The sequence below is a fragment of the Corythoichthys intestinalis genome, chromosome 5, assembly GCF_030265065.1.
Source record: "Corythoichthys intestinalis isolate RoL2023-P3 chromosome 5, ASM3026506v1, whole genome shotgun sequence".
NCBI classification, from domain to species: domain Eukaryota; kingdom Metazoa; phylum Chordata; class Actinopteri; order Syngnathiformes; family Syngnathidae; genus Corythoichthys; species Corythoichthys intestinalis.
The window spans coordinates 44652992-44676992 of record NC_080399.1 but is presented as its reverse complement, the minus strand read 5'-3'; the positions used below and the strand labels follow the sequence as shown (position 1 = coordinate 44676992).

At 41.9% G+C, this 24001-nt stretch overlaps 1 pseudogene; it reads right to left on the bottom strand.

Annotated features, from left to right (window-relative positions):
* Positions 1-3439: 3439 nt before the first annotated feature.
* Positions 3440-24001, bottom strand: part of LOC130916356 (alpha-aminoadipic semialdehyde synthase, mitochondrial-like) — a 32437-nt pseudogene continuing 11875 nt past the window's right edge.

The window sequence follows — 24001 nt, the reverse complement described above, 5'->3', positions numbered from 1 at the left end:
TGGTTATTATTATAGCAGAGAAGACAGCAGTAAATCAACAAAGACAAGTCAACTGTGCCCCGATCTACCACTCAAGAGATCTAATTGACTCAAAAAGTGGGTTACAATTGCATATTAGTTTGAAAATCGACCGGATCCACCGTGTTTTTACACGAGTGACTTCCGGTCTGCCCGCTGCTAGCTAAAAGTATTGACGCAGGAGGGCCGCGTCTTGCGTCAAATAATAAACTCTGCCGTTCTTTTGTTGTGCGTCGCATTGAGCTGCTTCTGGGACGCTTCTAACACGCGGCCGCACTGCGACTGGTGTGCATTGGCTGATTGACTTTAATGCCCGCGTTTCACTGCGTTCTCGCAGCGGCCACGTTGTTGCGCCGTTGACGTTTCTAATACTGTCCTACCGTGTTCGTCGTCATTATCGTAGAGAAGATGGAGTAAATATAATTTACACAAACTGTAACCCGATCGACTCACAGCCTCGAAAGTAAGGGTTACATTACGTTAGAAACTCGTTCGGTACGCCTCAGTTCCGAACCGAGGACACCGAACCGAAACGGTTCAATACAAATACATGTACCGTTACACCCTTAGTGTGCAAAGTGTGTGTAGTATCCACATAAATATGGCCCTCTTCTCTACTCATCCTCTATCCAGTCGCTGAGGCAAACCAACTTATTTACATTTTCTGAGAGTTGTTCCATCAATATTCCTTTTTAATTTGAATTCCCCACCCAGAGGGCCAACCTGCTTTTCTTCCATGTTTACATTTAACCGTTACCCACGCTGCTCACTGCACTTCTGAGTGGTGCGACGGCCCTGGCCGTTTAATTGTTATCTTTTCTGAGACTGTCCCTCAGCTGATCGTCGCATCCGCCAGCTGGCTGCCTCCCCTCCCAACGTGACCTACTCTGATTGACACCGGTCGAGAAGACGACGTCGCCGCTGCTGATGGGCCACCCGAGGAAGGGTGCCAACTTCCTAGCCGCTGTCTATACTTTGAGAGTTCGCATTTGACAGCATACGTGCCGCATACCCCCTCTCCTCGCCAGCTGTTTGCTCGCCATTCATTCACCTGTGCATTTGATCGCTACTTTGTTACACTTCCGCTTTTTCGGTGAGGTCTTTTGTGTTCATTTGTTATTGGATCATTTTGTTCACCACTGTAAATAAGAGCACCGCAGCAGTAGGCGTAAACTGCCGTCTTTGTTATTTCCTTTTTACGATCAGGGTTTACTTAGCGGTTGGGGTTAAGTGTAGTTTCATTTTGTTTGTTGTTTTGGCCTGGGCTTACGCTGAAGCCAGCTTCTTCTGCATTTTGTATATTTTGCTCATTGCGAGTTTACTTGTGTGAATAAATTTGTGTCCACTTGCAACTTGTGATTGTGGCTCGTTTTATGTTACGCCATTAGCGAGCCGTCCGTGGGACTTAACAGTGGGATTATGGGATGCATGAGCGGGTCATTTCGCGCTTCCGTTAAATTCGTCAAATATTTTAACGTGATTAATTCAAAAAATTAATTACCGCCCATTAACGCCCTAAATTTGACAGCACTAGTTACATTACGTCAGAAACTCGTTTGGTACGTCTCCGTTCCGAACCGAGCACCCCGTACCAAAACGGTTCAAAACAAATGCATGTGCCGTTACACTCCTAATATTGATATAAGGTTCCTTGTGGGTAAAGATTGGACATCATATCTCTTCAGCCCCAGTGCTCAGCCCTCTAACTCTTTACCCTGAACACCCACAGGAGGGAACGAGAGGGCATACATATAGGGATGAGGTGGAGCAGCTGTCATCATGGTGCATAGGAAACAACCTGGCCCTAAACTCAAAGAAACCAATAACCTGGGGCAGACACACATTCACCATTTTCAAAAAAGTACAAAAGACATTTTCTTATCAGAATACTGGAGCACGTCCACCTCACACATAACTGCTTGTGTCCTTTCATCATTGCTCCAGAAAGTATCTTAACTTACTGCATGTGCACATGGTTTTCAAGCTGAACAGCTGGAGACAAGAAAGCACTCCAGAAGTTGATGAACACTACTGGAAAAATCATTGGTTGCTCTCTGCCCTTCATGGAGGATCTCTACAGTTCTCGTTGCCTCAGGAACGCTGCTGACCTCTAGGGAGGGATGGATGGATGGATGGATGGATGCTGTAAGCGGAGTACACCCTGAATCGGTGCCAGCCAATCGCAGGGCACAACGAGACGAACAACCATTCACGCACACAGTCATAACAACAATTTAGAGTGTTCGATCAGCCTACCACCATGCATGTTTTTGGAATGTGGGGGCAAACAAGAGTACCCAGAGAAATCCCACACAGGCATGGGGAGAACTTGCAAACTCCACACAGCAAGGCCGGAGCACTGAATTGAACCTTTGATCTCAGGACTATGAGGCAGACGTGCCAACCACTCTGCCATCACAGAAAAATTTGCTATACCATATAACAGATTAATGGGAAAAAAATCAGTTTTGGAAATGGTACTTTGTCTAAAATCTAGTTTAGGCAAAATGTGCTCTAGAGAAATCCCATTATTACTTTTTTCCATTGAAAGTATTTACACTTTGATTAAAGTTGAGAACAATAGATTTACAAAAAAAATAAAAAACAATGTGCATTTTCCCTGTAAATAGAAAAACAATTAAATATATATATATTTGAAAAATAATCTGTTATGTCGTTTAGTGGTCATTTTTGCAACAAATACCCCCAAGAAAACACTGTCTTGTGGGATGCGCTGACATTGTCATGACAAATTCCTGATTTCTCAATCTAAATCATGTTTGTGTTTCATGGCGGTGCTTAGTAATTCAAAGGCAGAAGTGACGTATCTAACAGCACTACTTCAATAAGCTCAGACAAAGCAAATGTTTGAATTTCAATAAAAAATATTCAAATGAGCTTCTCCATCCTAAATCTTCAAGGTGACTGCAAAGCCTAACCTTTGACCTGTGGAGTTTGTGAAGATGAGTTTGCGGGTAATCTGCAAATCCACAATTGTCTGCAGGGTTTTAATAACAAAGTTTAAACCTTTACATGTGCGCAGGAAGAAACCAGAAAAGGGGGCATGTGTCAAAATAAGTGCAACTAACGAGCAAAACAGTCAAAATAAATAACAAAATAGAGAGCCAAAAGAAAAAAATCTGTTGTTTCCCACATACATTCTTGTTGATGTCTCCAGTTAATGTTCTTGTAACATTAGTCATATTTTATACTTTTAACTCATAAAGCAGCCTTTTGACCTCTTCATAAAGATTGTCCCCCCCCCCCCCCCCCCTTGACGTAGAAATGCAGCATAGAAATATATACAGTACTTTATTCTTATATATCGGTATATTCCAGGCAACATGATGGTTTGTAATGTTTTCTCTAAAAGATGCTTTTAAGTAACATCCTCAAGAGTAGCATGACATTCATAAAAACATTCATCATGATGACAATAACAATGCACATACCCTCACGCCCATTTTTTTCCCCCCAAATGAAAAAGCTCTTTCTAAATTTGGTTTTATTTGGACAGATTCCCTCATGGGAAATTGTAAAATCAAAGACTTTGGATATGATTTTTATGTTCAATTTGGACATGGGTCCCTGAGACAACGCGTCGATAAACATGCTCATCCATCTTCATTTCAAACTGAAACTGGTGGCAGAGGATAATTGTGATTTTTATTGGTCAAACTTTCCACCGCCAAAACGGCTGACTGTTTGTTTTTTTTTTAAATCCCTGAGACTTTTTAGTGTGTCCTGTTGTTTTACATATGCCCACTCAATTTCCTGTTGGTCTACAGATATTGGGTGTCAGGGTGTAATTTTTTTCCCCCCTAAATTGGCTGTTTCATACCAAAATGGATGACTTCTGCTCAGTTGTCAGCAAAGGTTCTTGAGACTTTATGGAGTGTCCTGCTATAGAAGAAATGTTAACCCAACCCAACTAATTTCATGTTGGGTAAAACAGGTTGCGGGGATAGTCCCCCCCCAACCATATCACCTAATGGGACAGACAATGAAATGTGTACTTTTAACCAAAATGGCCCACTTCCTCAACAGTTTCCTATATAGGACCTTAAGACCTTTCGCAGTATCCATTCAACTTCATGTCAATGGGTGAAACTGATGTCAACTCTGCATAGGTTGCTTTAGGTGACTTTAAGTGGTGAAAAATGAATTCCTTGTCACCAGGATGCATAAAAATGGGGTCTCGCTGAGCTCCCTAAAGAGGCAATTGATTGTTCAGAAGCATAATAAACAGCAATGAAATTTAAATCTCGAGGGCCTCAGAACTACCTAATGCTCGAGCACTAAAAACAATAATAAACTGATGACATCACAATGAAGATTTAACCAGGGTGCTGGTGGTGGTGATGTTCAGGCCTTCGTCCTTAAGACGCTTCAGTGCGGGCACATAGATCTCCTTACTCATGGGTAGCAAGACACCTTTGGTACATATCTCACCTAAAACAGACAAAAAGAATTTGTGTAAAACGTGTGCAAAAGCTTAGGAGTTTATTAGGAATATAAAATATTGTAAAACTATAGTACAATGTCAGTTTTTGTGTGATTTTTTTCATTATTTTCCTTTTGAACTTTATTCTGGTTTTCATTAGTTGTGCTCAGATCAATAGGCCCTCAACTACAGTATTTTCAGTGGATTTTCATTTAAAAGTAAATGATTGTTGATCGTCGTTCACAATGGGGAAGTAAATGCTTGTAAGTCGACAGTTTGCCCAATTTACAGAGTAGACCGAACGGGCTTGGTTTGTTAATATACAGTATTTGATACACTGATACCCACTGATGATACCCATTGGCAGTGTATCAAATACTTGTTCTCCCCACTGTAAGCTTGCAGTGTAGAATACACCTTACAGTCTGTTGAATTATTGTCAGGATTATTCAGGAAATGCTTGAATTATTTACACCTAGCATCTAGCAAGAGAATACCCACAGGAGATGAATGAAGTCCTCTTTGGTTGAGAGTCTCAAAACAACTCTAGGCCAGCTACATGCTTAGACACTCTCAAAGCAAAGCAAATTAACATAGAGTGCAAGAAGGCGCAAGTTATTTTTTTAGAGTGAGAGGGGAAGAGAGATAGTTCGTTCCGCCTTGTCTTTCGGTTAGTTTCAGTAGGTTCAAGTCGTGTTAATTGGGAAAAAAGGCCCTAGTGTTTCGCTAAGTCCCATGTCCGTCTATCAGAGGTGAGTATACGAACCCTCTCGTACTGTTTAGCCTTCATTGTTGTTGTTTTTGAGATGTTACTCGTTAGCCCCGAGCGCTATGCTAATTAGCGACATAACTTAACCCAGATGCAGAACGTTTAAAGCCAGGATTAAGTACAGCGGTAATACTAAAAACATGTAAAATAGTACAGAAATCTGTGAAAACGAAGTATATTGGTTATGGTCTTATTTCTAGAGACACTTTCTTTGTTTAAAGAAAATGTGGAATTCATTCCATCAGTGTAAAATTTATTGTATTGTTGAGAGAAATAGGTACTGCCTTTGAAAAAGCTAATGTTTTTGCACCTTCTTGTGAAAAAAGAGTATCTTAAAATCAGTTGAGTGTTGTATGGACAGGTTGAGAAATAAGTACTGCCTTTAAAATGGTTAAGGCTAAGACAGCACACCCCTAATAGATACAGTGCATCACAAAAGTGAGTACACCCCTCGCATTTGTGCAGATATTTAACTATATTTTTTCATGGGACAACACTGACAAAATGACACTTTGACACAATGAAAAGTAGTCTGTGTGCAGCTTATATAATAGAGTTAATTTTTTTCCCCCCTCGGAATAAGTCAAAATATAGCCATTAATATCTAAATCCCTGGCAACAAAAGTGAGTACACCCCTGTGAAAAAACGTACATGCCTAAATGTCCAATTTTTGTACTGCTTGTCATTTTGCCCTGAAAAATGTCATGTGACTCGTTACAGGAGTGCTGTCAGCATTGCTGCAGAGATTGAAGAGGTGGGGGGTCAGCCTGTTAGTGCTCAGACCATACGCCGCACTCTACATCAAATTGGTGTGCATGGCTGTCACCCCAGGAGTAAGCCTCTTCTGACGGTACACAAGAAAGCCCGCAAACAGTTTGCTGAAGACATGTCAACAAAGCACATGGATTACTGGAACCTTGTCCTATAGTCTGATGAGACGGGCACACAGACTACTTTTCATTGTGTCAAAGTGTCATTTTGTCAGTGTTGTCCCATGAAAAGATATACTTAAATATCTGCAGAAATGCGAGATGTGTAGTCACTTTTGTGATACACTGTATGTGTGTAAAATAATAAAGCATAAATGTTAACTGTTTGCATAACTATTCCAACATTTTTTTAAAGGATACAATAACCCGGTCATTTGATGAAGGAGGGTAGAAGCATCAGAGTCTATAATAAAGTACATGTGATGTTAAATGTTCAGTAATTCATGGTCATTTATTATACAGTATTTATTGAAAACTGCTTATGTATGTGAAGTTATAGTTAGTCCTGATGCATATTTTTTTCCATTTTTGGCATTTGCTTTTTTTAGATTTTGTAAAATCTGATTTTAGTTACATTTTGAGGGATCACTGGGACGGATTAATCAAGAAAAAAGGGTTCCACTATAATTGAATTGAACAAATGTCACACTTAAAGATGCAGCACGGTGGATGAATGATTAGCATGTCCGCCTCACTGTTCTGAGACCAAGGGTTCCATACCAGGCTCTGGCCTTCGTGTGCGGAGGTGGGTGGTAATGCGTTACATTTACTTGAGAAAAACTTCTAAAAATAGTTTTACCAAGCCATACTTTTTTACTTTTACTTGAGTACATTTGAGAAGAAGAAACACTCTTAATCTGCTACTTTAGGCTACATTAGTCGCACAGTTTTCCTCCTTATTCTACATAAAAGGTTTTACTTTTTTTTTTTTTTTTTTTTTTTTTTGCCGCCAGCGACAGTGGCGCTACCAGTTTCACCAATGAGACATCGCAACAGTAATGACATGACTCCATTATACCAAGCAGATTCAAGCTCTCCATTCTATGATCACACCGGCCTGTTCAATCACGTGGCATCTTTAAAGCACCGTAAAAAAATAAGTATTTGACATAAAGCGCTGCCGTCAACATGAACTCGAAAGCGCGGATTTTAACCTCTCTTGTTGTTTTGATTTGGTAATGATTGACTATGGAAAACCGGCGATATGATCATTTTAGTTTCATAATAGGAAATATGTTTTCTCCACTAGAAAGCACTCATGCTCTTTGGACAATTGATAATTCATTTCTATAATTTTTTTCTCTCGCTGGAATTCAGAATTGTTTTTTTTTTTATTTCTTTGTCTTAATGTGGTTATGTAGTAGGTTATAGTCTGATTCTTCTTCAAATTATAACAATAACAGTTCATATAGATAACTGTGCTGAGAAAAAAAAATACCATTGTTTAAAAAAAAAAAAAAAAAATCTAACATCGTAAGCAGTTACTCACAATGTTATTCATTACTTGAGTATTCTTTTCACCAAATACTTTTTTACTTGTACTTACATAAATTTTTTTTGAATGACTACTTTTACTTGATTAATATTATTTGGAAGTAACGCTACTCTTACTTCAGTGAAGTTTAATTGTGTCAGGGTATGGGTGTGTGCATGAAAGGTTATTTGTCTCAATATGCCAGTACAGGTTGTACCTTGCTTCCTGCCCATAGTTAGCAAGGACAGGCTTCTGCAGCCCCGCAACCCTCGTAAGGATAAACAGTACACAAGATGAATAAATGACACTTAAAGAGGTTAACGAATTAAATACATATCAGAATGAAAATGCTTTTGTTGAAATTTCGGGAATGTCGATAAATGTGGAAACATCAAAAATATCTGCATTCACTTTGGAACACTGAAACAAGGATTTGGGAAAAGTAAAATAAATGGTAAGTGAATGTTTTGAAGTTGGAACAAGGAAATGTGGGACAATGAGATGTTTAACTGACCATCGAGGAGCATGCGTGCGGCAATGGCGACGGGATATCCGACAGTCTTGGCCATGGCGGAGAATCGTCCATCTTCGCCGTACACCACCAAACTGACACGTTTGTTTTCCAGTTCGCCTGTCGGGTGACGGAGGCCGAAGTCGCTACACAGCACAATCATGTCGCGCTCACCACTGCCTGAATAGGGACACGTGCAAAGACAGACTTTTGAATTTTAATGAATTATTAACCATTATGATTCTTACTACCACAACTTGTTCAAACATACACTTTCATGACCATTATACTCAAAATGTAAAAGATATTTAATTAACACCCAAACAAGATATGAACTCAAACTGAACCTGGACTGAGCTGGTTTCTAACTAGGTAGCAATTCAATTGAAACTGTGAACACTTTAAACCTGAAAAACTATGGCTTAATCAGAACAAAACTACAACACATTTCAATTCAACTAGTGGATCTAGTTCTCGCTCAGGAGTTTCACAGAAATAATGAATCTAGAACAAACACTGACTGATTTAGAACTGAAGGGTTGAACTTGGAATGAAAGTGAATGCTATTCTGGACAATTGAGAGCAACTAGACAATAAGAAGAGGGTTTTTGTTGTTGTTGTTGTTGTTGTTGTTCTTACCGAAAGAGAGTTTGGCTTCAAGATGTTTGCTGAGTGCAGTTAGAATGCTGTCGGTGTGAGGAATTGGATCGTCACTTAGCATGCCAAACCTAAAATGAAGCCATACACAGGAACACTCAGTCCTTCTTCCAGATTTTTGATTCTTTGGCTGTTTCACTATTTGTAAAATATTCATCAATTCTATTTTTTGGTGAACCCTTCAAAATAGTATCACTTTGGAAGGGTGATTCTGAGCGTGCATATGATGCATGACAAATTATGGCAAACCTTTTCAGAAATCCAGAATGACCTGAAATGACTTCCAAAATTGGTAAGGTATATGACCCTTTAAAAAAAACACTGAACATGCTGTAATTTTCGGACTATAAGTCGCACCTCACTATAAGCCGCCACCCACCAAATTCGACATAAAAACGGTTGTGCTCACTGTATTATGGGATATTTACACCAAAAGAATTAAACCAGTAACACTTTATTTGACAGCGGAATTGTAAGACTGTCATAAGACCAAATGAACCATCATGATACTTTGAACCAATTACTGCAAAGGTGCATTGCTTCAAAAAGCTTTATTTGTCCATCACTGTTCCACCTGCTGTCAACACTGTTGTTGTCCAACATGCCTCCTAACATATATTTCAGCACTACAGATGTAAATAGGAATCCAAATGAATGCTATGTACTAATTATTTCTTTAGTGAATGTTCCAGTTGTTTCATTAATTGCTAGTTGTAGTATTTGGTAACACTTTATTTGACACTGACACCATAGGACTACCATAATTATGAAATGACACTGCCTTGAGCATTATTGAACGCTTATGACAGATGTCATTTTGTGCCATTTGGCAAATGATCTCACTTTTGAATAGATATAAAAAATCTGAGCAGGACATAAATGGAGTTAGTGACATAATTTTCAAGGTGACATTTAAAGACATCTGTCATCAGCATTCTTTAATGTCCGTTGTAGGATCCACAACGAAAAAAGCCCTTCAACTCGACGCTTTCCTCTTCCGTCTCCCTCGTACATCGCGGGACAGCGGCGAAGAAAAAAGTCTCACGCAGCTCTTTTTTGTGTTCGTTCTTTAATCCAACAAAAACTACTCCACCGAGCGACATCCAAAAACATAAACAAAAGAGCAAATGAGATCCAAAAACATAGAATGTAAAGAGAGAGATCAATCCAAAAAGTTAATGAGTTAAAGAGGTAAAATTGTTTGGGCTTGTATTTCCTCGTTCCTGCCTACGCCAACTGACTCGCCCAAAACAGCTCCCGCTGCCCATTTATATCGTACGACATGACGTACAAGCCCGTCTCACGAAACACAATAAACAAATAACAAGCCTGTCTTATAGAACGAAATAAATTACTCCCAATTAACATGAATATCCAACCAAACGTTATTTAGCTATCAAATAAAGTGTTATGTAATAACCTAAATAAATCAACAAATAAGCCGCACTAGACTATAAGCCGCAGGATTCAAAATGAGGGAAAAAAGTAGCAACTTACAGTCCAAAAATTACGGTACAAGTGTTTAACTTAGAATGGAACCCGTTTTAACCATTTAGGACAAATAGTGCCCACAGTAGAGCCAGCGTACAATTTGATGTCAACACTATATTATTGATACATTCAATATAATTTGTGCTTACCATCTGAGGGAATCCATGCTGCAGTCATCCCGATCGACGCGTTCGTACACAGCGGCTTCAAACACATCGCTGGAGGTCGAAGTGGGCAAACCCATCACGTGACACAGAAGAGCTTTCTGAAAAGCATCACAAAATGACACAATCATGTAGTAAACCAGGTGCTCACCGACGTGCGGCTCTTCTTACCCAACTGACAGGAGACGATACGTTGTGGAGGATGGGACAAGGCTCGCTGTTGATCAGACCCAGTTTGACAAACCCACGCATGGCTCTGGAGAAACCCTGCACCATAAAACACCTCATTCCTGGTGGTGACTACAACAACTGAGAAACTAACAAAATAAAATGACATTGGGACAAAATCACAAAAAAGAGGCCTTCTTCCTTTAGTCCTATTGTAGTTTGTGTCATTACGCTTAGAAACAATCAAATTTATACATTTTCTGAAACCTGGTCTGTCCAGGCCAACTTGTAAGGAAGGATTCGTTGACATATACATTACACGTCTGCTAAATTTGTGAAAACTAGAACAAAATTAGAACTAACAGAGGACTGTAAAAACTAAAAATTAAAACCAATATGTACTGAAATATAACTTATATTTGAAGTATGGAGGTACAAATGAACTAGGACAAAAGGTAAATGGAAATTAAATAATATTAAAGTAGAAGCCAGCTAGCGTGTCATCAACATGCGAGTCTTGGCATGAAAGTACCTTGTATCGAAGCGTTCCTCTGAGCAATGTGTGCGTGTCCTTTATGTCATAGAGTTCTGCGTACGTGGTGCTGTCGCAGTTGGGATAACCTTCAAAGTTGAAGCCAGGAAAGAATTCCATTGGCGTGACGGCATCCATCAGACCAATGCCTTCTGGAATACTAACCAGCTGACAGACATACAACATTACAGCTGTATTGAGAATGCTTCCATATCTACGATACAGTGCTTGAGGTGAATCAGCCATTGTTTTTTTTTTAGAGGCCAGAATGTGCTGTTTTCAAATAAAGTGGGTAAATGTGATGTTCTGTGTGTTCCCAGAAATGACTGTGGAGTAAATTATCTGATTCAATTCATCATTTGCTACTGTTCTGTCATCTTCTCAGGAACTATTTAGGTCCACAACACAAACATCTTTATATAGGGTTTGTTTGTGTTTATTTGTGCAAACCTGATTGTCGCGAAGGTAGACGGCAGGTCTGATGGAGGCAAGGAGAACGGCAGAAGGACTCCAGCTGAACTTGTACCGCAGAGGATTGTCTGAACACTCGGGAGCAGGAAGTCCGCCGCAGTACGACACGTATGATTCCACCTGTGTCCCGCATTTGCAAAATATATAAACACAAATACAAACTGTTGTACCATGTGTGTTTGTGTACTCACAGCGCATCCATCAGCTTTGGCCTGATCAATACACTCCTGGGCTAGCATGTGATCAATACCGGGGTCCACTCCCATCTCATTCAGGAGAGTCACGCCCGCCTCTACTGCCCTGATGAAAACACACACACACGCTTAAACCTACAGTATGTGAATGTGTTATATAGTGTGTTTATTAAAGTGAATGGTGCAATGTTGTGTGTTTGTGTGAATTGTGAAGTGTTATTTGCCGTGTGTATGCGATGGATAAATGGGAAATATCTTTGTTGTGTATTGTTTGTGTATGAGTCGCTGTACAGTGGTATCTCGACGTACAAACGCTTCTGTATACGATATACGAAGGGTTTTTTGATGCTATTCAAAACACGAAATATACTACACACTGTAAAAGATACGTATGTACTTCCTGCTTTCTGCTGATAAAAGTTGTGCCATAAGATTCTTCTGCTCTTTCCCATCATGCTTTGCATTGTGAGCCAGCTCTCCTATTGGTCAGAATCTTTCGCATCATGCTTTAGTAACATGATTCTGCTCTCCTATTGGTGTATTTTTGATGACTTTTCAATTTGAGTGTTGTAACTTGCACAGGCAGGATAGTGCTTTTGTTTTTCTTGTAGCTGGCTGTACTTGTTCTCCAAAAAAACACAACTCTCCTCGCGAAGAGAGTTTATAAGACCATACAGGGCTCGTTACATTAGTAGCACATTAGAGCACAAGTCTCCTCGCGTTTTAGTCTTACCAAGAGTGAGACAGGAGATAGGCATCATCTTGAAACCGAAGGAAGGCATCAAAACAGTTAACACCTTCGAAGAGCATGATAAGCTTTCATGCAAGAGGAGCTAGTTTCATGATGAGATGAAGAGACTCCTTCTCCTTTGGATTAAGGAAAAGGAAATCGCAGGAGACACAATCACTGAAATGGTAGTCTGCCAGAAAAGCCTGCGCCATTTTTGTTCTTGTAAAAGAGGACATCGTCTCACTGGAAAGGCAAGGATTTTTTTTTTCTTTTTACCTTGCATTATTTTCTATTATCTACTTCATTATAGGTATTGACAGTTTGGTTAGGTATATTGAATTATGCACCTGTTTTACCCAGATTATAAAATTTAATGTGGCGTTTAAGTAGTGCTTGGAACGAATTAGGCGCTTTACGTGTAAAACGCGGCTCAAGATACGAAAAAAGTCATGATACAAACTCTTGAACGGTTTAATTTTGTATGTTGAGGTACCATTGTACTGTATATGCATTTGTGTATGTTTAAGTGTGTGGTGTATAGCGTGTAGCTTGTGCAGTTTGTTGTGTCACGTGTGGTATAGTTTAGTTTAGTTTACGTGCAAGTTGTGCAGTTTGTGTTCTGTGTAGTGTAAGCGGTTTACAAGGGGTGTCATGCACAAATTTCATGACTATATTAGGGCTGAACGATTTTGGAAAAAACTTACATTGCGACTTTTTGGGGGTTCGCAATATTTTGCGATACATATTGCAATATTAAAACTAGAAGAATTTTCACCAGGTGACTTAAATAGCTCCGTTTGGGAAGACTTTGATTGACTCATGATGTTTTTGTATTAGTGCATCACATTCAGTATTTTATTAGACAGTTTTCCTGAGTTTCCCCCTTGTTTTTTTTTTTCTTTAAATTCTTTAAACAATATTTCCTATTTTTCTTTTAATCTTAGGTTCTGCAATTTTTTATTGCTGTCTTATAGATTTGAGGTGCTTCAACTTAATTGTACTTATTTGTTATTAATTTATTTATGAACTGAAGGTGCAAAAAATTGCAGAACCATAATATATGATTGTATTTATATCATACAGTTTAATCCAGGCTAAGGGGGTTTATCTGTGAATGATGAAGATTGCTGTATATAAAAAGCAGGCATGAAAATTGGTTAGAGGTAAAAAGGGTGAGGAGGAAATATGTTCCGGTACGCTGTACAATTAGGGCTGTCCCAAATGACTAATTTTCTCCCGATTAGTCAGCCAACTATTTATACGAGTAGCCCACTAATCTAAAAAAAAAAAAAATCCCTTTTTTAAAATTATTTTAGCAATGAAATTTTTTATGAGTTTTATGCATTCACATAAACATTTTGGAACACTTAAAGTCTTTATTAAAGTACAAATATACATGTAAATAACAACAATAAATCACAAATAAACAATAAGGTCAAATGCTGATAGCATTAACTAGTGCAAAAGAATGGAATGGAAGAACAGAACACTGACTTCACCTTTCCAACATGATTCAAAACAATTCTTAAAAAAATATCTAACATTAATATAATAGTATACTACTATATACACTCACCGGCCAATTTATTAGGTACACCTGTCCAACTGCTCGTTAACACTTAATTTCTAATCAGCCAATCACATGGCGGCAACTCAGTGCATTTAGGCATATAGGAACGGTTTAAGACAATCTCCTGCAGTTCAAACCGAGCATCAGTATGGGGAAGAAAGGTGATTTGAGTGACTATGAACGTGGCATGGTTGTTTGTGCCAGAAGGGCTGGTCTGAGTATTTCAGAAACTGCTGATCTACTGGGATTTTCACGCACAGCCATCTCTTGGGTATACAGAGAATGGTCCGAAAAAGAAAAAATATCCAGTGAAATGCCTTGTTGATGCCAGAGGTCAGAGGGGAATGGCCAGACTGGTTCGAGCTGATAGAAAGGCAACAGTGACTCAAATAACCACCCGTTACAACCAAGGTAGGCAGAAGAGCATCTCTGAACGCACAGTAAGTCGAACTTTGAGGCAGATGGGCTACAGCAGCAGAAGACCACGCCGGGTGCCACTCCTTTCAGCTAAGAACAGGAAACTGAGGCTACAATTTGCACAAGCTCATCGAAATTGGACAATAGAAGATTGGAAAAACGTTGCCTGGTCTGATGAGTCTCGATTTCTGCTGCGACATTCGGATGGTAGGGTCAGAATTTAGCGTCAACAACATGAAACCATGGATCCATCCTGCCTTGTATCAATGGTTCAGGCTGGTGGTGGTGGTGTAATGGTGTGGGGAATATTTTCTTGGCACTCTTTGGGCCCCTTGGTACCAATTGAGCATCGTTGTAATGCCACAGCCTACCTGAGTATTGCTGCTGACCATGTCCATCCCTTTATGACCACAATGTACCCAACTTCTGATGGCTACTTTCAGCAGGATAATGTGCCATGTCATAAAGCTGGAATCATCTCAGACTGGTTTCTTGAACATGACAATGAGTTCACTGTACTCAAATGGCCTCCACAGTCACCAGATCTCAATCCAATAGAGCATCTTTGGGATATGGTGGAACGGGAGATTCGCATCATGGATGTGCAGCCGACAAATCTGCACCATGTGATGCCATCATGTCAATATGGACCAAACTCTCTGAGGAATGCTTCCAGCACCTTGTTGAATCTATGCCACGAAGAATTGAGGCAGTTCTGAAGGCAAAAGGGGGTCCAACCCGTTACTAGCATGGTGTACCTAATAAAGTGGCCGTTGAGTGTATAATCATATACTATAATTATTCATTGCCAATCATATTTTTCATAAAGGGTGCCATTTTAAAGATATTCATAGTGTAGAATCTGAATTCTAAAGTATGTGGGGTTAACTCCAGAAATCGTTATTTACTGTGGGGCAAATAAGTATTTAGTCAACCACCAATTGTGCAAGTTCTCCTACTTGAAAAGATTAGAGAGGCTTGTAATTGTCAACATGGGAAAACCTCAACCATGAGAGCCAGAATGTGGAAAAAAATAACACAAAATCACATTTTTTTATTTTTAAAGAATTTATTTCCAAATTAAAGTGGGAAATAAGTATTTGGTCACCTACAAAAAAGCTAGATTTCTGGTTGTCAATGAGGTCTAACTTCTTCCAACGAGGTCTAACGAGGCTCCACTCATTACCTGTGTTAATGGCACTTGTTTTAACTCATTATCAGTATAAAAGACACCTGTCCACAAACTCAGTCAGTCACACTCCAAACTCCACTATGGCCAAGACCAAAGAGCTGTCGAAGGACACCAGAGACAAAATTGTAGACCTGCACCAGGCTGGGAAGACTGAATCAGCAATAGGTAAAACGCTTGGTGTAAAGAAATCACTGATAGACCACTGATAATCTCCCTTGATCTGGGGCTCCATGCAAGATCTCACCCCATGGCGTCAAAATGATAAGAAGAACGGTGAGCAAAAATCCCAGAGCCACACGGGGGGACCTAGTGAATGACCAACAGAGAGCTGGGACCACAGTAACAAAGGCTACTATCAGTAACACAATGTGCCGCCAGGGACTCAAATCCTGCACTGCCAGATGTGCCCCCCTGCTGAAGCCAGTACACGTCCAGCCCATCTGCGGTTCGCTAGAGAGCATTTGGATGATCCAGAAGAGGACTGGGAAAATGTGTTATGGTCAGATGAAACCAAAATAGAACTTTTTGGTAGAAACACAGGTTCTCGTGTTTGGAGGAAAAATAATACTGAATTGCACCATATCCACTGTGAAGCATGGGGGTGGAAATGTCATGCTTTGGGGCTGTTTTTCTGCAAAGGGACCAGGACGACTGCTGTGTGTAAAGGAAAGAATGAATGGGGCTATGTATCGAGAGATTTTGAGAAAAAAATCTCCTTCCATCAGAAAGGGCATTGAAGATGAGACGTGGCTGGGTCTTTCAGCATGACAATGATCCCAAACACACAACCAGGGCAACAAAGGAGTGGCTTCATAGGAAGCATTTCAAGGTTCTGGAGTGGCCTAGCTAGTCTCCAGATCTCAACCCCATAGAAAATCTGTGGAGGGAGTTGAAAGTTCGTGTTGCCCAATGAGAGCCCCAAAACATCACTGCTTTAGAGGAGATCTGCATGGAGGAATGGGCCAAAATACCAGCAACAGTGTGTGAAAAGCTTGTGAAGAGTTACAGAAAACGTTTGGCCTCCGTTATTGCCAACAAAGGGTACATAACAAAGTATTGAGATGAACTTTTTGTATTGACCATATCCTTATTTTCCACCATAAATTGCAAATAAATTCTTTAAAAATCAAACAATGTGATTTTCTGTTTTTTTTCCACATTCTGTCTCTCATGGTTGAGGTTTACCCATGTTGACAAATACAGGCCTCTCTAATATTTTCAAGTGGGAGAAACTTGCACAATTAGTGGTTGACTAAATACTTATTTGTCCCACTGTATATGACGAACATGACATGATTTTATTTTGAAATTTTTTAGCGGAAGTACGTTTGCTAACCCGCTAACCGTAAGCTTTGACCTCGACAAAAAAAGCTCTTTTTGTCATCGCTTGTGGTGTCAGTGTTCAATTTTTTTTCCATTTGCAAATGCTGTTAACCAACGATTTTTCATGATTGAAGTGTCACCTTTTAACCGCCAAGTTTGCATTTTGGAGAAGACTGCCAATGTTTTATAGCAGTATAGTAGGTTGTCTTTTTTCCCCATTAACCTCAATGTAGCAATGCTAACATTTACAGTGTTTAATATAGATGTGTTTCCTTTTTTAGTATGTCTGAACTTTAATTCTTCTTTAATTCTAATTCCTATTTATTTCAGCGCATGGGATGATATGGGAATAAACCAGTTACAGCATTTGTTTAAAGATAATACATTCATGTCATATGAAAAAATAATACAAGATTTCCAGATCAAAGGGGTCAATTTCCTGCCATACAATAAAATCAGGGCAGCCATCAGAAGCAAATTTCCATCACTAACGGGTACATTAGACCCACCACCTTTCGTAAATAAAATAATAAATATACATCCTCAATAACAAAAAAAATACTTTCAAAAGTATATAAAGCCCTCTCATGTAACAACTCTACTTGCCTACCAATCGAAAAATGGAATAATGAACTTTCGGTAACATTAGATAATAACTATTGGTCCAACATCTGTAAAAATACATTTATAATGACAAAGAATAAGAACCTTCAGTTTATACAGTTCAAAATACTGCACAGATGGCATATTACTCAATCTAAAATGCACAAAATGGGGTTCTCCCAATCCGATAAACGTACAAACTGCAACGAAGATACTTCAGATACATACTTTCATGCTCTTTGGCAATGTAAACCAATACAAGATTTCTGGGCACAGGTAACGAAGAAACTCTCTTTCCTATTGAACTGCAGGATTCCATTGTCTTCAACTCTTTGTCTGCTTGGCGATCTGAATACAGTGAATATCTCTATCCATCAAACCCGTCCACCACTAGCAAGTGTAACGATAGCCAAAAAAACAATATTGTTGAATTGGAAAAACAAACAAAACATTAGCATTAACCAATGGCTAAATCTAATCATTGAATATATAACATTAGAGAAAATATCTGCCAAACAGACAAATAAAATGGACAAATACGAACAACAGTGGGAAACGGTCGCAAGAATGATGAACATAGAATAAGGATTCTCTCTCACCTGCGAAGGAATGCCACAAAAATAATAAAAATGTATACATAAATTGATGTATGCGGGGTGTCCAGGGAAGTTGTATGCATCCTTCTGCAGCTGGAAACGGGACATGTTTAAATCCGAACTGTTTTATACATTCCCAACAGCATGTAATAAATAAATTTTCTTCCTTCACAGTTTAGTCGGTCAATGGGCTTATTTTACAAGGATACTCATAGACAATTTGGTTTCCAGCTGCTGGGGAACATATGCAACTTTTTTTGGAACACCCTATATATTACTTATCAGACTTGGAACAATTAAGGAACTATGCGTAAATAATACACTCCACCGGTCCTGGGCATACATCTAATGGTGTTTGATAAACCTCTTCTTCTGTCAGCTTTACAGGTGGAGTTTGTTGGCGTCCTGCCCTGGGCCGTCCCGTCGCCGGTCTTGGCCCCCGGGATTTTCGGCCGGGGCTTGTCTGGTTGCGTCTGGCTGTGCGGGGGTCCCGTCGGGCGCGCGCTGGTGTCGTGGGCGGTTGGGGGAGCCGCGCGGGTGCCGGTCCGGGGCCGCGGCCCTTCCCCGGCCAGCCGGGGTGGGGTGGAGTTGGGGTGGGGGCCGGGGGGTGTATGCGGCAGCCATGGTTCCCTTCCAGTTCCACCCGGCCGGAGCCGCGTCTCCCTGTACCGGGTGCCGGGGAGGTGCCCTCTGGTGTCATACCGCGCGCCCCTCCTGGCCCGGGGGTGGGTTGTGGGGGGCGCGCTTCCGTCCCCTTGGTCTGCTTCCGGCCCTGTCCGCCTCCCTGGGCCGCGGCGGCCGCTGCTGCCTCCCAGCCGGCGGGGTCGTTGGCGGGGCCTCTTGGGGCCCGCGGGGCTTTATGTGAGGCTTGCTGTCCCTTGCTGGTGGGGTGGACATCCCCTGGTCGCCGGCGCTTGGTGTGGCGCCTGCTCGGAGTGCGGGGTGGGTGCTCGGTGGGTGGGAGGGGTGTGGGCGGTCGCGGAGGCGCCGTGGGTGGTCTGGGGCGGGGACTGATCGGGGCCCTTACGCTTATTCCGCCCTGCGGCCGGTGGTTCTGGTGGACGGGGCCACGCCCGTCGGAGCCTGCCTCTTAACTCACGCACTTCTCACTTCGGCACTGTAAATATTTTTCACCCTGGCACTTACATGCTCATACATTTCTCCGGGGAGAGTTGGGACGGGGCTTTACAGTCCTGGCCCGGCTCCCCCCTGTTTTTAATGCACCACACACCAAGGTTGTGGGATGGTTGGGACCTGTTGGGGGTGGGGGTACCTCACGGCTGCCTCCTCACCACAGGCCCCGCCATCCCTGCACCTTTTTTAAATGCACCACACATCATACTCCACAGGAGAGCTCTGGCAAAGGGCGGTGGGACGGGCGGCTGGGCAGAAGCTCCATGCTGCGGTCCAGCTGCCCCAAGCCAAGCTTCCTATTTTAATGCATACATCGCACTACCCTCCCCTCACACCCCCATCACGGTGCTGGGTGATGGCTGCCAGTCGGGAACCTGGCAGCCACAGTAATAGGGTGGTAGGTGGGTCCCACACTTTTTCTATATGGCGTGACTCCTGGGGTGTGGCCTCCCCTCTGCTTCGGCTGCCGGCCGCGGAAGTAGGTTGGGGGGTCGGGTCTCCGATCTTTCATCGCCCCGTGGCAGTTCCTGGGCGTTCTCCTGCCTCCGCCTTCCCCTCTCTTCTCTGGCTGGGCCTCCGCCCTGCGCTCCGTCGCGGGTCGCTGGCTGGGCGCCGGTGTATCAGCGGGGTGTCGCCTGCACCGGCGGGGGACCCTGCCTTGCCTGGGGCTTGGTGGACCGCTGTGGGTCCCGTGGCGTGCCGTGCCGGTTGGGGGGCTGCGGCTGTGGCTCGTGGCCCGGGTGGCCGTGCGGGGGTGGGTGTAGGCGTGGGGTTGGTGATGCGTCCCCTCCTGCCATCCCTGAAGGCCGGTTGATGGGTGCGCGGGTGGCCCAGGGGACCACCCTGGGTCCCCGGGGGGTGGAGATGGCTCCTTTGCTGGACTGCGGGAGGAGGGATGGGCTGCGCATGGCCCCGTGGCCCCGGGTTGGCGCCCGTGCGGCTTCTCCGCCCGTTTGCGTGGCTGTCGCGCGCCCGGTGGGGCCTGTGTGCTGCTGGATGTGGTAGGGCATGCTCGGGTTGGGGGTCCCGGTGCCGGGACTGGCGATGCGGCGGCGTAGGGTTGGTCGCCAACGGGCTTACACTCATAAGAGATTCACACGATTACTGGGTTCTAGATCACAGAACTGATTTGTGTACACTCTACCCCTTTCAATCACTTAGCTTATAGGCTTATAGACACCCCCACCCCCATTCTCCTCTTTCACTGGCCAATAGGCCCCCACATGGTGTAAACCAGAAATACATCTCGTTGATGATAGCACCAGCATATTAGTAACTAGTTTAGATGTTCAATGTATTTCTTGTTGTTGTTTGTGTACAGGTATGTGTTTCTTTTCCTTCTTCTCCTGTATTTCTTTTCTTCTGTCCCCCCATAATCCCTTCCTGTTCGCTGCTTTGTCATAATAAAAAGGTATTTTGAATGATCACAATGGGAGTATGTCAGACTCTCAATGTGAAACATTAAAACTGTTCAGAATCCGGGCACTTAGACTTCCATTCTCTGTGTCAAACAGCTGAACAGGACAGGTTTAAAAAAAAAATAGAACTTTAATTCTACGGTATGTTGATGACCAATAAACATCTGTTAAATGAACTGGAGTCTCATGAGCCATCAGCATGCACGCACAAATGTATGAATGCACGCGCGCGGCGATAAAACGCAGCCGTGAAAGTTTCCGGCCGCCCTCATTTTTATTTACCGTGCATTTACTTAGCAACTTCAATAAAACATGTCGTTAGTTATTTAGTTGGACTAACGATCTTCCAGCTTGTAATTGTCTCCTGTCATCTTCCAAAATTACAACTGGGTGACAGCACTTTAGGTGTTCATTCACGGCCGACGCTCAGCCAAGCTTGGCATTGAAGACACAGGACACAACAGTATACCCTCCTTTTTTTCGTTGAAATAAGTCAATGTTTTGGCCACTCTGGTGCGCTTTTTTAGATTTGTGTCACTTTTCTCCTCGGATCTACATAATTTACATAGGGTACCCTTTTTGACTTCAAAATGGCGAATTTTGCCGAAAGGGGAAGATTTTCATACCTGAAAAAAGATACAGGAAGCCATGTCTCTGCACACTTTCTGCTTTTATGAAGCAAACCAAATGTTTTTGTGTTAAAAAATAATAATCATCATCATCACACATCCTGTGAAAGGACTATTGCGCATGCGCACATCGCGATCGCAATATTTAAACAATGTATTGTGTAGGCCTACTTTATATCATTTTTGTGCGTTGTTCACTGTAGGGTGCATGTGTCTGTGGTTTTGAAATGCATGGGTGATACAGTGTGTTACTTTTATTATTTGTTATTTTGTGTTGTTTTGTATTGTGTTATGTTGCATTGCATTCATTTGTGTATTGTAGTGTGTGGACTGTGGAATGTAATGTTTGTGTGTTACCATGTGTTTAGTACGTTTGTGTCCATGTTGTGCAGTGTTTTATGTTGTAGTGTGTCTATGTGTGTCACCTATCATGCAGGTCCTTCATAGCTGGGCTAAGGTAGCTGGCGGTGACCATGTTGACCTTCTGTTCAATGCAGTGTTTGGCCACCTGGGGGTGAAAGCCCTGGGGAAGTAGGCTGCCAAGGAGAAACGAGATTGGTTAGAACTACAGTATTGTGCACCACCACTTCATTAGTAATATGTCACTTACATGTTAGGTGGTACATGTGAAGTACCTACATGTCAAATGGCTTAATGCAAAGAAATTGAATGTTAAGCAGCTACATTCTAATGGCTATTTTTTTAGTAGCTATATTCGTGTTGGCTATATGCAAAATTGTTACATTATGTTTGAAAGCTACATGCAAAGTAATTTAAACGTAGGACGCCAAATGTTATGCAATGACATGCAATGAAGCTGCATATAAGCAACTAAATGACAACTGACTACAGGTTAGGTCCCCTTGAGGTGGTGGACTGTCCTTTCCTCTGTTGGCTATACAGCCTTTCTGTACATCATCAAAGTGCCTGTGACACGAAAAAGCATGTTTATTTCATAATACATGCTGTATTTTATGCTCCTGAATGAAATGGACCAATTGGATGTGTGAAAAAGCAATCGATATATTTATTCAATTATTTGAATCCCGCGCCACGAAAATGACAGATTTCCAGCTTTGGTCTTGCATTGAGGAAGAGGGCGCTGTGACGTGTACGGGAGAAGGAGTCCTCTTTACTATACAGCCGTACTGTTGCATGAGAAGGACTAAGGATTCAGCTGATTATGCGGATTAATTTGTTAATTTTTCGCATCCCGCCAGCCAAACGGCTGCAGAAAAATCTTGCTATACGAGGGAGTGGCGTGTGAGCCTTTTTGGGGTTTCAAAAGGTGGATATTGGCCAAAACAAGCCTTACTACTGTGGGACCATGGGACTTACGGGGAAGTGAGTAAACATTGTGTTTCATGTTATGTCAAATACTAGGATCATTTTAATATGTAGGTGGCTTGCATTTTGTGGCTGACATGCTCCTTGTCCCCTCGGCCGACGCCCGTCGGCTTGTCACACATCCCCCCGCCGGGAGAGCACTATAGCACTATACTCGGCTTATTGCCCTCTTCATGTGCCCGGTGTTCTGTCAAATTTTCCAATTGATCAGAAATGGCAACTTTGTGTTAAAAATAGCTGCGAATACAGTGATTACAAAGTAAACACTACAAACTTTCTTTAAATAAAGGGCTACTTACGTTTGATCATGGATGGGCATGTAAAAAGCTCTCCTCATACGCATGTAGTCATGTTAGCTGCATACCAACTGCAACCGCCCTCCTATGAGTCTCTCGCTGTTTACGACTTCGCCGTGTAGTAAAGCATTATTTTGCCATATTCATGTTAACCATTTGGCAGCTACACGCCACACACGGTTTGTCCGGCGGTCATCGTCCAGCTGCTTCCCTGCAAACGAGCCCTCTGCCTTCAGCAGGGGAACGACGAGCTCTAACTTGTTCGCCGCCTGGCAGGGTGCCGATCGGCGAAGACAATCGACAACCCAGTCGTCATGTGAATGATCCGGGCTAGTTATGTGTGATTTTCGGCTTCGAAGACTTTGAAACATCACTCGGTTCGGGTTAGCATGTCAGCTAGCTGTCACGCCTCTTGGTTTATTTACGTTCTCTGAAGCCGGGAAAAGGAAATGACATAAGCCTGACTTAGGTGGCATAAAATATCGTTTTAGTTTGTAGTTTTACATTATAGAGTAACTTTGCCATGTCGTCCTGAATTAATGCATTTTTATTATTTCATATTCAATTTAGCACAAGACTGTTAGTTACCATGCCATTTTTTTAGCTATTCGGGAAAAACACTTGGATAAAAGGAATATCCTGTAAAAATATTGGAGTATAGAGACTGAAACAATGACATTTTGCGGCTCTCTTCGTCGCGTTAACCTCGTTCTGAATAATTCCCCCTCAATTGGCTGCATACTAAATCAGATGAAATCGTTACTGTGCTGACGTCATCCACCTGTTGGGGATGCTAGAGCCCTATAATGGTAGGCGTGGCTAACCGGCAGATTAAAAGACTAATTTCTCGTTATCTGCACTTTGCTAAATTGTTGTATATAGTCGAATCGTCTCAAAATATGATTCTAATTCACATAGTAATGCTATTTAAGACTTTTTTTCTCCTGTCGTATGCACTTTAAGCACATTACTAAGACATCACTAAGCACATTAAACTGTTTGGGATGGTTCAAATAATGACACAGATAAGGATGTCTACCCTCCAACGCCCACCGGTGTTTAGTCTAAATGTGGCTTTCTTA